Below are 12705 nucleotides of genomic sequence, written 5' to 3'. Positions count from 1 at the left end.
TTGTTGATAATAATTTGAATATTGACAGCGTAAAAATTCAAAATATTATGACCAGCTCCTTTCTAAATAATGGTAAAGATGATCAAGATGATGATCTTCCATTGATTGATATTTCTGAAATTTTAGCGGCTCCTACACGCGGTACAACGTTTAATGATGATATTTTTGAAACTGAAGTAGGAAATGTCCCAAACGTCGTATGTGGTAATGAAAATAATACTAATAATCTTGACATAAACAAAAAAGGTAGTTCAAAGATTAAAGAAAAACGGTGCCACGAGGAAAAAGACAATAGTTTCCAACAAAATAAATCAGAAGGAAAAATTTCAAAAGAAGATGAGAAGAACCAGAAAAACGAAAAAACTGCGGTTCAAGGTACTGAAAACATTGATAGAATGCATGGTGCATTTTCCGAACATCTAGTATATCCTGAACCAGTTAAACGTAGCAAAAATACAAACCGATCGAAAAATGAAAGAGCACCAAGTGCAATTAGCAGTGACAAATGGATGGAATATTTAAAAAAAAAAGATCAGGAAAAAGAATTTAAAAAGGCTGAAATTGAAAAAAGAAAAGAAGAAAGAAGGAGAATAAAGGAAAGGAAGGAAGAAACAAAACAAACAAAAACCAAAGAAAAGATACCATGTGATATGTGTAAAGAAACTCTTAATAGTGACACGGAAGAAGAAGATCATAAAAACATTGGTTGTGACTATTGCGCAAAATGGTTTCACAAAAAATGTACGGAATTCTATAATGTTCCCTATAGTGTTGCTGCAGGCAAAGAATACAAGTGTGATGAATGTGATGACGCTTAATAATGCACGTGCAATGAAGTATTTAGGTTTTAAGTTTTCCATATATTTATTATAAGTTTATCTATAACGTACTATATTACTTTGCATTTTAATGTGAATAATTATACTAGAGTATCCTGTTTTGTTGAGACTGATTAGTTTTAATATAATTGCTCATTTTACCTTCAATATTTAAGAATAAGTTGTTTTGTTTGTTTTTAGTTAAAAAGGAATTATTTATCTTTAAAGTCTTTTATTTAAATTAAACTGTTTATTTTTAATAAAACTTGTTTAAAAGTAAAATTTTACACTGATTTTCTTTAATTTAAAGATGGGTAAGTATCTATTAACAAAAACTTTTTTAAAAATGTGTAACCCTACATAGACAAATCTAGAATATTATTTAAATAAAATAGGTTTTGGGGTGGCCGAGAACCGATACAAAAATGGCCGAGAACTGTGAGGGGGGGAGCCAAGAAACAGTGAAATGGCACTTTTTTTAGTTTTATCTCGCTTTACGCTAAATCTTTGAAAAAAAAAACTTACGCAAATTTCTTAATTGTTAAAAACACTTTGACTAACATTTTGCATTGGGTAAAATTAAAATTCAAAGCCTCCTTCTATGTTTAATTTGGTTACAAAGTCAAAATTTCCGTTAAAAGGCCGAGAACCAGTGAACTGACCCTACTGTACCATACGAAATTCGGTACGACTCTCGTTCTCACATGCCTCTATATGGCAAGCCTGGAAGATGTGCTTTTTGTAGTACCAAGGCATTGTACAACGTAGTTAATTATTGTTATTTTTTTAGGTGTGATGTTGCCCTGTGCCTTTCAGATAAGAAAAACTGTTTTTCTGTCAATATCATACCAAATAAATTTTTTATAATCAATGTATTTTTCTAGCAATAAAAAATTAGTTTTTGCCAATTTTTTTTTTGTTTATCTGCCTAGTGTCCTTACAGTGAGCACACCTCATTGTAACTAACTTGTATGCAAAAAAAAAGATTTAATATTAAAAGCATATTAAATAATCTTTAATTAATTGAGCAAAAGAAAAATTTTCACCAAAAGTTTTAAAAAATAAATCCGGTCTCAAAGGGTTATATACCGATTGATATTGGATGATTATACTGTTCTTGTCATATTGTCTTCCACACTTTATTAAAAAAAACTTTATTTGCCTTTATATGACTTCTTTTTCATTACCTGAACTATTTTAATTTATTACTAACACTGTCTAACTTTATAAATTTCCTAGTAGATTTAGTAATGTGATAATATTAGTTATATGTTAGATCTGCTGCATCTTATATTATTTTTTATAAACTGTTTTGTAAAATTGGGTTAAGCCTGTCGATAAATAAATAAATGGGACAAACTGATAAAACCTGTCTTTTCACACTTTACAATAAAGTACTGTTACGATAGCTACATTTACAAGGTGTGTACCAAATACGTAATACTTGAATCAAATGGCTATATTTTCAGTGTAAATGATACCCGAAATTGGTGCTTTCCAAACAGGGTAGATTACATTTTTTTTTTGGTGTTAACACCTAGGACCTATTTATTTTTCTACACAAAAATAAAAAACAAGAGGAAGAGGACAGGCATAAGCATTTAAAAAAAATTGATTAGTTTATTTTTGAACAATAACACTTTTGAAAAATTCAGAGGTTATATCCTATAAATTCTTGATCTAAAATTTAGAGGTTATGTCCTATAATTCTTCATCTAAACTGATAAACTCCCTTCAACTGACATTTTTATTCTAGAGATAATCCTGCACTTATTCAACCCTCAAAATCAATGCTTGTAAATAGAGCTATACAAAATAAAAATAGTCTATCATTTGATCTATGGACCTAATAGATCAGCACCTTGGAACATAGCATTTCTATGATATCATCAGACAAACAATTAAATACTCTATAAATTGAGACGAAGCGAAAAAAAGAGTTTTCTTGTATTATTATTTAATGTGAATTACTCACTAAATCTTGAGTCTTCCATCTAATTTATTTGAGGTTAAACAATAAGGGCGAAACAAAAACATACATACCTTTTGTGGAGGACCAAAGATGGCGCTGCCAATAGACGCGTCCGTCCGCCATTTTGTGTGATGCTGCAGACACAAGCCGGATCTTTTCCTCTAATCGGTTTAGAATTCTCTCGAAATCCCACGTCGAATAGTCGAATACATTGTGCTTTGCTGAACCAGCTTTATGAGGTAAATCATACTCATACAACTAGATCACCAAAGAACAATATAAATCCGACCCAAACAATGACGCCACCGACCTGTTGCTATGCCGTTTGATGTTGATTTTTTTTTGTTGGTTGTTCTTTTACTGGGCGACAGATCTCTTGTTACAGGCGAGTGTTCGATCTAGTCACAAATTTAAATAAAACACATGCAACATTAGACGGAACACAAGCCTGCATCAGGAGTCATAGTATTGAGAGTTAGACGAAAATGAGGTTAGGTGACAAAGCACACGGCCTACCGTGACAATTTTCAACGAAATAGAACAAATGAATGCGTTCAGCGCTTACCTGGTTTTATGTGGTGTTGCACAATCGCTGACCGATAAGCTGCAGACATGACTCGAGATACCCGAAAACTGTGTGGAAAAATTGAAACAAAAAAAAGCACGTGGCGGGATTTTATAACCGAAAAAATCGAGACGCACCCAGACTGGGTATACGATACGAGACCGAATTCGCAAGGCAAATGAACGAATGTGGAGGAGAGAAAGACGGGAAGGAAGGGTGGCGATGGCGTCGACGACAGTAATGGCGGGAACAACGGACTACAGACAGAGAGTAGAGAGAGAACGAACGGACGACATTCCGAGGACGATGCGCACGCAGACGGGCGCTTAGGATAAACTCGACGCGAACGCTCGGATTTTGATTAAAATGCACGAACGGACGCACACTGGAAAGATACATAAGTGAAAATATCATGGATGAAACTTGTATGGTGAAAATCGGAATTATATATCGGCCATCTTGCTTGGCAAAATTGACAGGGAGCTGACAGACAGTTGTTGACATTGACTGATAGAACATCATTTGTCATTGTCATACCATTTGAGTTTGTTTCATAGAGAAATGAATATTAAATTACTCATAAGTTCATTTCAATGAATGCCAGCGTGGGTTGAGTTTGTTATTTGTTTTAAGGATGTTATTTTAAATTTATGACTTTTTTTCTAAAAAGTTCTCTTTCAATATTGGGAGTAGTGTTTTAATTAATTTGCGGCAAGCAATTCCAGGTTTCTGGTAAGAAAATCTGATTTTATTTATTACTATTATGTTTTTGTATTGTCAATCTTTAGTCTTTAATAAAATCAAATTTAGTTGATTTCAATGAAGAATTTTCACTTTTCAAGTATTTAATTTTTAACTTGATTATTATACATACATATTACAAAATATCTGGCCTCTCATTTTCTATTCAACAATTAAAAATTGATTGAAATTTTCCTGACCTTGATGTAAGAGTGTGTATATTTTAAATATTTCTGAGAAACAGTAATAAAAGATTTTTTTAATTTCCTTCAGTTCATATTACAAGAAAAACATGGAGAGGGATATGTAATGTAAATATTATTAAGACTTTGAGCTATAGAATTTCTTCTGATCAGTTCTCCACAAATTTTAATAATGCTGATACCCCTGGCTTTACACTACAATACATATTTATTTAAACATTTATTTTGTCTTTTTTTTTACATGAATCATTTAGTAAATTGATCTATAAGGTTTGCACTGTCTATTTTTTTATTTTATTTCCTGCTCGTATCATAGCACTTCCTGTGTTCACTGAGACAAGACATAGGTATAGCGGCTAAGAGACCTGAGCACCCGGAATGGATCAGAATTAATGTTTTTCTTACAACTTGTTTTTTTAAGAGTTTCTTTTTATTTTATGTAAACATCTATCCTTGAATTAAGTTTTTAGTAATATTATAGTTCCAAGATATGTTGTTAGTATTATAAGAGACCAACAAATATATTCTATGTAAGTGATATATGTTTATACTAAAAAGTTGTTTTCATTTTGAAAGAGTTTATTTTGTTTTGTCGATGGATATATTGTTTCTTTCAATAATACTCTGTTATAGAATTTTTAATTAATTTTACAAATTAATATTTAGATTATAATTTAAATAATTTTAAAATCTGTTTAATTTTTCTTTAGGAAACAGATACAAGTACATATTAAATAAGAATAATTCATCCTCTATTGACTCTATGTGTTAAGGATATTATTAACCTAATGGGAATGCCTTTAGATGTATTATGAGAAAACAGCACAAAAATGTTGACAACCTTTTCTAATCTGTATAAAATTAGGGTAGTTCAGTGCTAATAAAATAATTTTAAACATTTTTAGATTAATTCTAATTTATATAATGTCTGTTATAATGAATTATTGAATATTATGTATATCATTTTAAGTAATTTTTTTTCCAGGAAAATTAAATAATAAATGTATTAAAGCAAAAAAAACATTGTTTTATTTCCATTTGTCCAATTGGTTATATGTCGTACACTATTGTTAGTACACTTTCGTAGATTATTGCAGTAAATTAACCTATTTAGATATGTAAAATAAAGCTGAAGTTTTATTTTTGTTCAGATTAATATCTGAGGCTAACACCTAAACAAAAAGGCTCTTTTCTCTATGAGTAACCTTTTTGATTAGGCGTTTGCTTTAGATATTACGATTAAATTATAAGATTGTCAGATTAAATAAAATGTGATTTCCCGCCTTAATTTGGCCACGCCTTTCTACCATTTCGATTGGTCCAATTAGACACGTCAAACTGTCAAGTTAGTTACAACAGTTTCCGCTGCCAAGCGAGAGGCCGCTAGCTGATTTGTCAGAAGAATTTCTTTCAGTTTGTATGCAACCACCACTTCTCTATATATTTGTGTTCTGTGGGTAGTAGCACCAAAAGACCCTACACACTATCACCATATCACTCCTGATATTCTAGATATAGCTGTCACGAAAAACTTAAGCCATATAACATTGTGGTTGAAAATATGGACTCCCTTAGTTCCTCTGATAAATAATAAATAAATAAATAAATAAAAAGGCCTTTATTTTATACTCGGCGAAGGGCAGCATGCTGTTAACTTAACCGAGTACACATAAATATTACAATAATATTATTACTATCACAAAAACACATAATTATTAAGTAGTTACTAATAGAAAATAGAAATCTATTAAGTTTCGTGAAATTGAGAAATCAAGGAAGGGTGAGTTAATAAACTGGATATGTATTAGCTTAGGGGAACAAAACTTAAAAATAAGTGTTATATATAAACCACCCACTGTTAATAGTGGTAATTTTTTCCCATATTTAGAATATATTATGCGTACTCACCCAAAAAATCATTTAGTTGTTGGAGATATGAATATTAATTTGCTTGATGTTTCGCAAGTAACCAAAGAGTACAAAGATTTAATAGCATTAAACAATTTTAAAATTAATTAATTTATTTATTTATTTTCTTAAGGATACAAACAGGTAAACCCACTACAGTATCCACTTAATTATTATTATAAATATAGAAACAATACAAACTTGCAGACACTAAAGTTAAATACCCTTAACAATTGCGAAACCGGAAAAGGACTATTAAATTTTAAATACTAATTTTTACATACTAATTCTTACACAAAAAACACAAAGTCTGGGATACGAATTATAGTAGCTCTCTCTTCAATATACCTCTCAGGCTTTTTTGGGTTTCAAAAAAGAGATCTATGTTATTATAAAAATTTGATAATCTCATCATTCTGCACAGTGGAGATGACTGACAACTGTTAGTATTTCTGAAAGGTAAATTAAAAAGATCACTAAGTCTCAATTGCCGTGATGGAACATTAAATCTCAACCCCTGCATCAAACATGGACAATCCACTCTATTATTCAACAGTTTATGCAAAAATAAAAGGTCTGAAACTTTTCTTCTGTTGTCAAGGGTAAGTATACCAAAATGTTTTCTTATATCACCTAAGTCATTAGTAACAATATTTAAATTATCCCTATAATAAAGACACTTTAAAAATTTGTTCTGCACAGATTCCAATCTATTTTTATAAATTGAGTAAATCGGATTCCAAACAACACACCCAAAATTAAGCTTGCTATAAACAAATGCATAATACAAAAAAATATAGGATCTAGAGGATTTCAAAATTTTAGCCTGCCTATTAATAAACCCTAACATTTTATACGCACTTAACACTAAGGTATTAATATGTTTATCAAAAAGTAACTTCTCGTCAAAAATGATTCCCAAATCCTTCACCTCTTGGGTCCTTTTAAGATCAACATTATTTATATTATAATTAAATTGAATTTTTAATTTATTTTTAGTAAATGAAATAAACTGACATTTTTCAATATTTAAAAAAAGGCAATTGATCCGACAGTATTCAACAAGGCTTTCTATATCCTCCTGCAGGAGCTGGCAGTCTTCGTGTGATTTTATAGGTCTAAAGAATTTAAGATCATCTGCATAAAGCAAAAACTCCGAGTGTTTAAAACATTTAAATATATCATTTATAAATATTATGAAAAAAGGGGGGCCAAATGAGATCCTTGTGGCACCCCCGACGTTACATTAACTATTTCGGAGTTTACGCCGTTTATGCAGACTGTGAACCTTCGATTCGAGAGGTAAGATTCAGCCCATTTTAAAAGAAAACCACCCACCCCTACCAGAGCTAGTTTTTTTAGCAAAATTGAAATGTTAATTTTATCGAAGGCCTTGCTGAAGTCCGTGTAGACGCTGTCAACCTGAATACGTTTGTCCATATTTTTCTTTAAAAATTCAAGATAGGTGAGAAGATTGCTGTCTATAGAACGGTTTGCAAAAAACCCATGTTGTTCAAAAATTAATTGTCTTTTCACTAACTTAAAAAAATATGTATATAAAAGTTTTTCAAATAATTTTGCAAATATACTGAGCTTACTTATTGGACGGTAGTTGGAGATAATATTTTTTTGTCCGTTCTTATATATAGGAATTACATTGGAAACCTTCCACGCATCCGGAAATTGACCTTGTAAAAGCGATTGATTATATAATTTATATAAAGGATATGAGAGTCCTCTAGAACAATTTTTGACAAATAACGAAGGTATGCCATCAGGGCCTGCACCCTTTTTAGGATGCAGATCATTAATTCCTGCTACAACCTCATCCAGTTGAAATTGAATTAAACCTAGATTATCATGTGTCATGTTACTGTTATGGTGATTATTTGATACACTTGGCGCTACAAAAACTGAATAATAACTCGATAAATGAGGAATGCGCTACTAGAGTTACCAGTTTATCAAAATCTCTTATAGACCATGTTCTTAGCGATTATAGTGGTAATTTAAGTTGTAAAGTTAATGTTAAAGAAAATGCAATTTCAGATCACAAACTTATATTGCTTGATATTAAAACACCTGTGCAATTTTATAAACCAAAAGTAGATTATGAAGTCAAATCTGTAGATTATAAAAAATTTGTAAACTTATTTATACAAAAAATATTAAGCATTAACGTAACAACTTTTCAAGAATTAATTAATTTAATTAATGAATGTAAAAATAAATCTCAATATACAAAAAAATTAAGAATACGAAAAAATAACACCTGGATAAATATTGAACTTCTTGAGCTTATCAAAAAAAGAGATAAAATATACAAAATGAAAATTAACCAACCCGAAAACCTAACTATTATCTCTGAATTTAAAAACATAAAAAATAAAATTAATAATAAAATACGTGCTTTTAAAAATAGGTATTTTCAAACCCAATGGAATTTAGCTGGAGATAATGTTAAAAAGCAATGGGCATTTATCAACAGCTTAATAAAAAATAAAAAATCTAAAGTAATAATTAATGAATTAATAATTGAAAATAACATTATTAATTCTCAGCTTGACATTGCAAATAATTTAAATACATATTTTTCTCAGGTCGGTGAATCAATAGTTAAAGATTTGGAAACGGAGATTCAACTATCAAACGAGATTTTTTCTATTGATGAAGTCTACAATGATAGTTCTATTTCTATAACATTAACTAATAAAGAGGAAATATCAGAAATTTTAAAAGAACTTAAAATAAACTCAGCACCTGGATATGACGATATTACGGTTAGGGACATACATAATCTTGGAGAATACATAATACCTGTTTTGGTACGGTTAATTAATAAAACTATACAAAAAGGGATTTTCCCATCAGAGTTAAAAATAAGTAAAATTACACCTCTTTTTAAGTCAGGTAATAAAAGATATATGAATAATTACAGGCCCATTTCGGTCGTTAGTGTATTCTCCAAGATTCTTGAAAAAATAATAAAAAATAGAATGTTATCTTTCATTAACTCTTGCAATCTATTGAATGATAAATATCAATATGGCTTTATAAAGAACAGTAGTACACTTGGTGCGGTTGTGGATTTTGTAGACTGTATTTCAATGGCATTAGATAAACAACAAATAGTTATAGCTGTCTTCATAGACCTAAAAAAAGCCTTTGATGTAGTAAGCATAGACATTCTTTTAGACAAATTATTTAAAATGGGATTTAAAAATGTATTGTACAGCTTAATTAAAACATATTTGTATGACAGAAAACAGTACGTAAAGCTTGACAATATTATTAGTGAATGGTTATCTAACACCTACGGGGTACCACAGGGATCCGTTCTTGGACCTCTCTTATATATTCTTTATGTACTGAATCTCAAGTTAGCCAAGCTAAAAGCAAGATATTTTACCTTTGCAGATGACACTGTACTGGTATATGCTGGAACAGATAAAACTTCTTTAACACAACTTATTAATAATGACCTAAAATGTTATCTTAAATGGCTGTTTTCAAATAAATTAAAAATTAACATTGAGAAAACCAAATACATGATATTCAAACAAAAAAATAAGTCAGTCAGCAATAATCTAAATATTAATATTAATACTGTAATATTAGAAAAAGTGTCGAATATTAAATATTTAGGTTTGCAAATAGATGAAAATTTAAATTGGTCACTACACTTAAACAAAATTTTTGATAAAACAGTTCCAATGCTATCTGCCTTATATAGGAGTAGAGATTATTTGTCTGAAAAAAGTAAATTTCAAATTTATAATGCCTTCTTTCTCACACATTTTAGGTACCTCTTGCCAGTATGGGGTATGTGCGGTGAAGTTAATTTTAATAAGGCTCAAATTTTGTAAAATAAAATTTTGAAAATTTTGTTTAATTTTGATTGGCTTACAAGTTCTAATACAATTTATTCAAATTTAAGTTTAAACAAATTAAAAGTGATATTGGAGATAGAACAATGTAAACTTGTATATAAAATTATAAACAACAGACAAAAAAGTAACATAAATATTATGTTTTACCATAATGTACATAATCATCAAACAAGATCACTAAATAATGTTTATCAAGTTTCTACAAGAACTAACATAGGTTTAAGAAATCCAATTACAGATGCAATTAAAACATTTAATAGTTTACCTCATTGTATAAAAGATATAAATAACTATAGATTTTTTGTTAAAAAATTAAAAGATTTAAAAAACGTTAATTAATTTATGTATAAAAAATTATAAGCAACATTGCAACATTTGTTTACTATAGATAATTAATTACTGTTTTGTTATTTTCGGGGCCAGTGTTTTCAAACACTGATTGGAGAAATTCTTAAAACTCGTTATACATTGTATTATTGTGGTTAAATAAATTGTTTCAAAAAAAAAATGTTAAAATATACAGAAGACAAAAAAAAAAATTAACTATAACTTACAAAGAAAAATACAAATTTTACAGTTTAACGACTACTTGACATCATAATACTATATATATGCATGACCGATTTAACAATACAAATACTTATTAAAAAAATTAAATAGAACAATAGAAATAAAATTAAAAAAAAAAAACAATCCCAAAAAAAGTTGAAATAAAATTATCCAGTTGACTGTTTAATTCTAAGTTATTACTTTATATTATTGCTATTTTTCTCGATATTTATTGTTGGCTTTCAATCAATATCTTTTTTAGGTTGTTTTTAAAGGATTGGAAAGACTTATCAGTACAGTGACTAATATTATATTTATTTATTAGCTTTGAAGCACAGAAAGAAAATGATCTTTGAAAAATCGCAGTGCTATGTCGGGGGATATCAAATTTTAAAACCGTGCGTGTTGTTCGATTATGTCTGGTAGTTCCCGTTTTAAGTTTATTTCGTAAGTAGGAGGGACTATTGTTTTTTAAAAGTTTGAATAGGAAACTGCAGTAATGAAGTTTTTCTCTATTTTGCACATTAAGCCACTTCAATTCTTTTAGCTTGCAAGTTACATGCCCCATCCTAATCACTGTAGCTCAAACCTCTATGCAAGATCCCTATCCTGAAAAACTTATCACCAACTGGGAAATGTTTAAAAATATACTTGCAGAAAATCATCCAATCCCAACTCCAAGCTCTATTGAGGAAATAGATTCCTCAATAAAACAATTAACGGATGCAATTAAAGAATCGTTTAATTTAGCAACCACTAAAGCCCCAATCCCAAGCACCCACTCCATAGTCTTCCCAATGAGAATTAAAAAGTTAATAAGAACAAGAAACAGACGGCAAAAAGAATTACGAATAATCTTACGAAAATATTAAAAAACGAAGTCTTCGACTTCAGTAATGAAAGATGGGGAAATTTTTTAGAAGAACTTAACGATGGCGACGAAAACAAATCAAAATTCTGGAAGGTTTCAAAAATACTGAGAGGGAGAACAAAAACAGAGTTCCCGCCCATAGAAAACCAAGACGGTCTTCTGGTATACTCGGACTGGGATAAGGCGGAAACTTTTAACAGATCATTAACAGAACAATTTGACCTAAACGATATACCAGAAAATCCCGAATTACGTGAAGAAATAGAGCTATCAAACGTACAAATCGAAAACCTGCCTCTAAACGCATTACCAAACTACAAAAGTATAAGGCTACAAGAAATAAGAGACGTAATTAAAGACCAAATGAATAAGAAAGCACCAGACCATGATGAAATAAACAACAAAATGCTGAAAACACTACCTGACAATACACTCTTGGACATAAAAACCATTTATAACAAATGTATTAGCCTGCGCTATTTTCCGGTCGAATGGAAAAAAGCAATTGTGATAGTAATACCTAAACAGGGTAAAAACATAAAAAAACCGGAAAGTTACAGACCCATTAGTCTGCTGCCATCACTGGGAAAAATCTATGAAAAGACGGTACTAAGCAGATTATGAGAGGAGCTAGATGAACTCAAAATAATCCCGGAAGAGCAGTGCGGATTTACAAGAGGATTATCAACTTGCACGGATACAACAGAGTCTGGTGGATTCATTTAATGCGAAGGGATCTACCGCCATGATCACGCCCGACATCGAATAGGCCTTCGATAGAGTGTGGCATGACGGTTTGATCTATAAGTTGCAGAAATTTGGGGTGTCCGCGAGGTTCACTAAATTTATTAGAAAATATTCCTCTAAAATATTAAAGGAATTTTCCGTAATAATATTTATTGGGCCGATGAAAATCCATTTAAAAACCGCGAAGTTCACCAGCAAACAAGATGGGGGTTTAATGTTTAAATTGGTATTTTAAATGAACGTGTTTTATTTGACATATATTCAATGACAACCTAACAAGACCAAGGTACTAAGGAATTCTTGAAAATTACATAGATCCCAGTTCAGAAGAGTTTTCTCTTCATGACATAGCGAACATGTGATTCCAACAAGATGGTGTCCCTGCACAGAATTTTTCCAAATAAATCTAATTAGCTAAATCAACAATATACAAATAATTGG

This window comes from Anthonomus grandis, chromosome 11 (genome assembly GCF_022605725.1).
Source record: "Anthonomus grandis grandis chromosome 11, icAntGran1.3, whole genome shotgun sequence".
Taxonomy (NCBI): domain Eukaryota; kingdom Metazoa; phylum Arthropoda; class Insecta; order Coleoptera; family Curculionidae; genus Anthonomus; species Anthonomus grandis.
Note: the sequence above shows the minus strand (reverse complement) of the source record.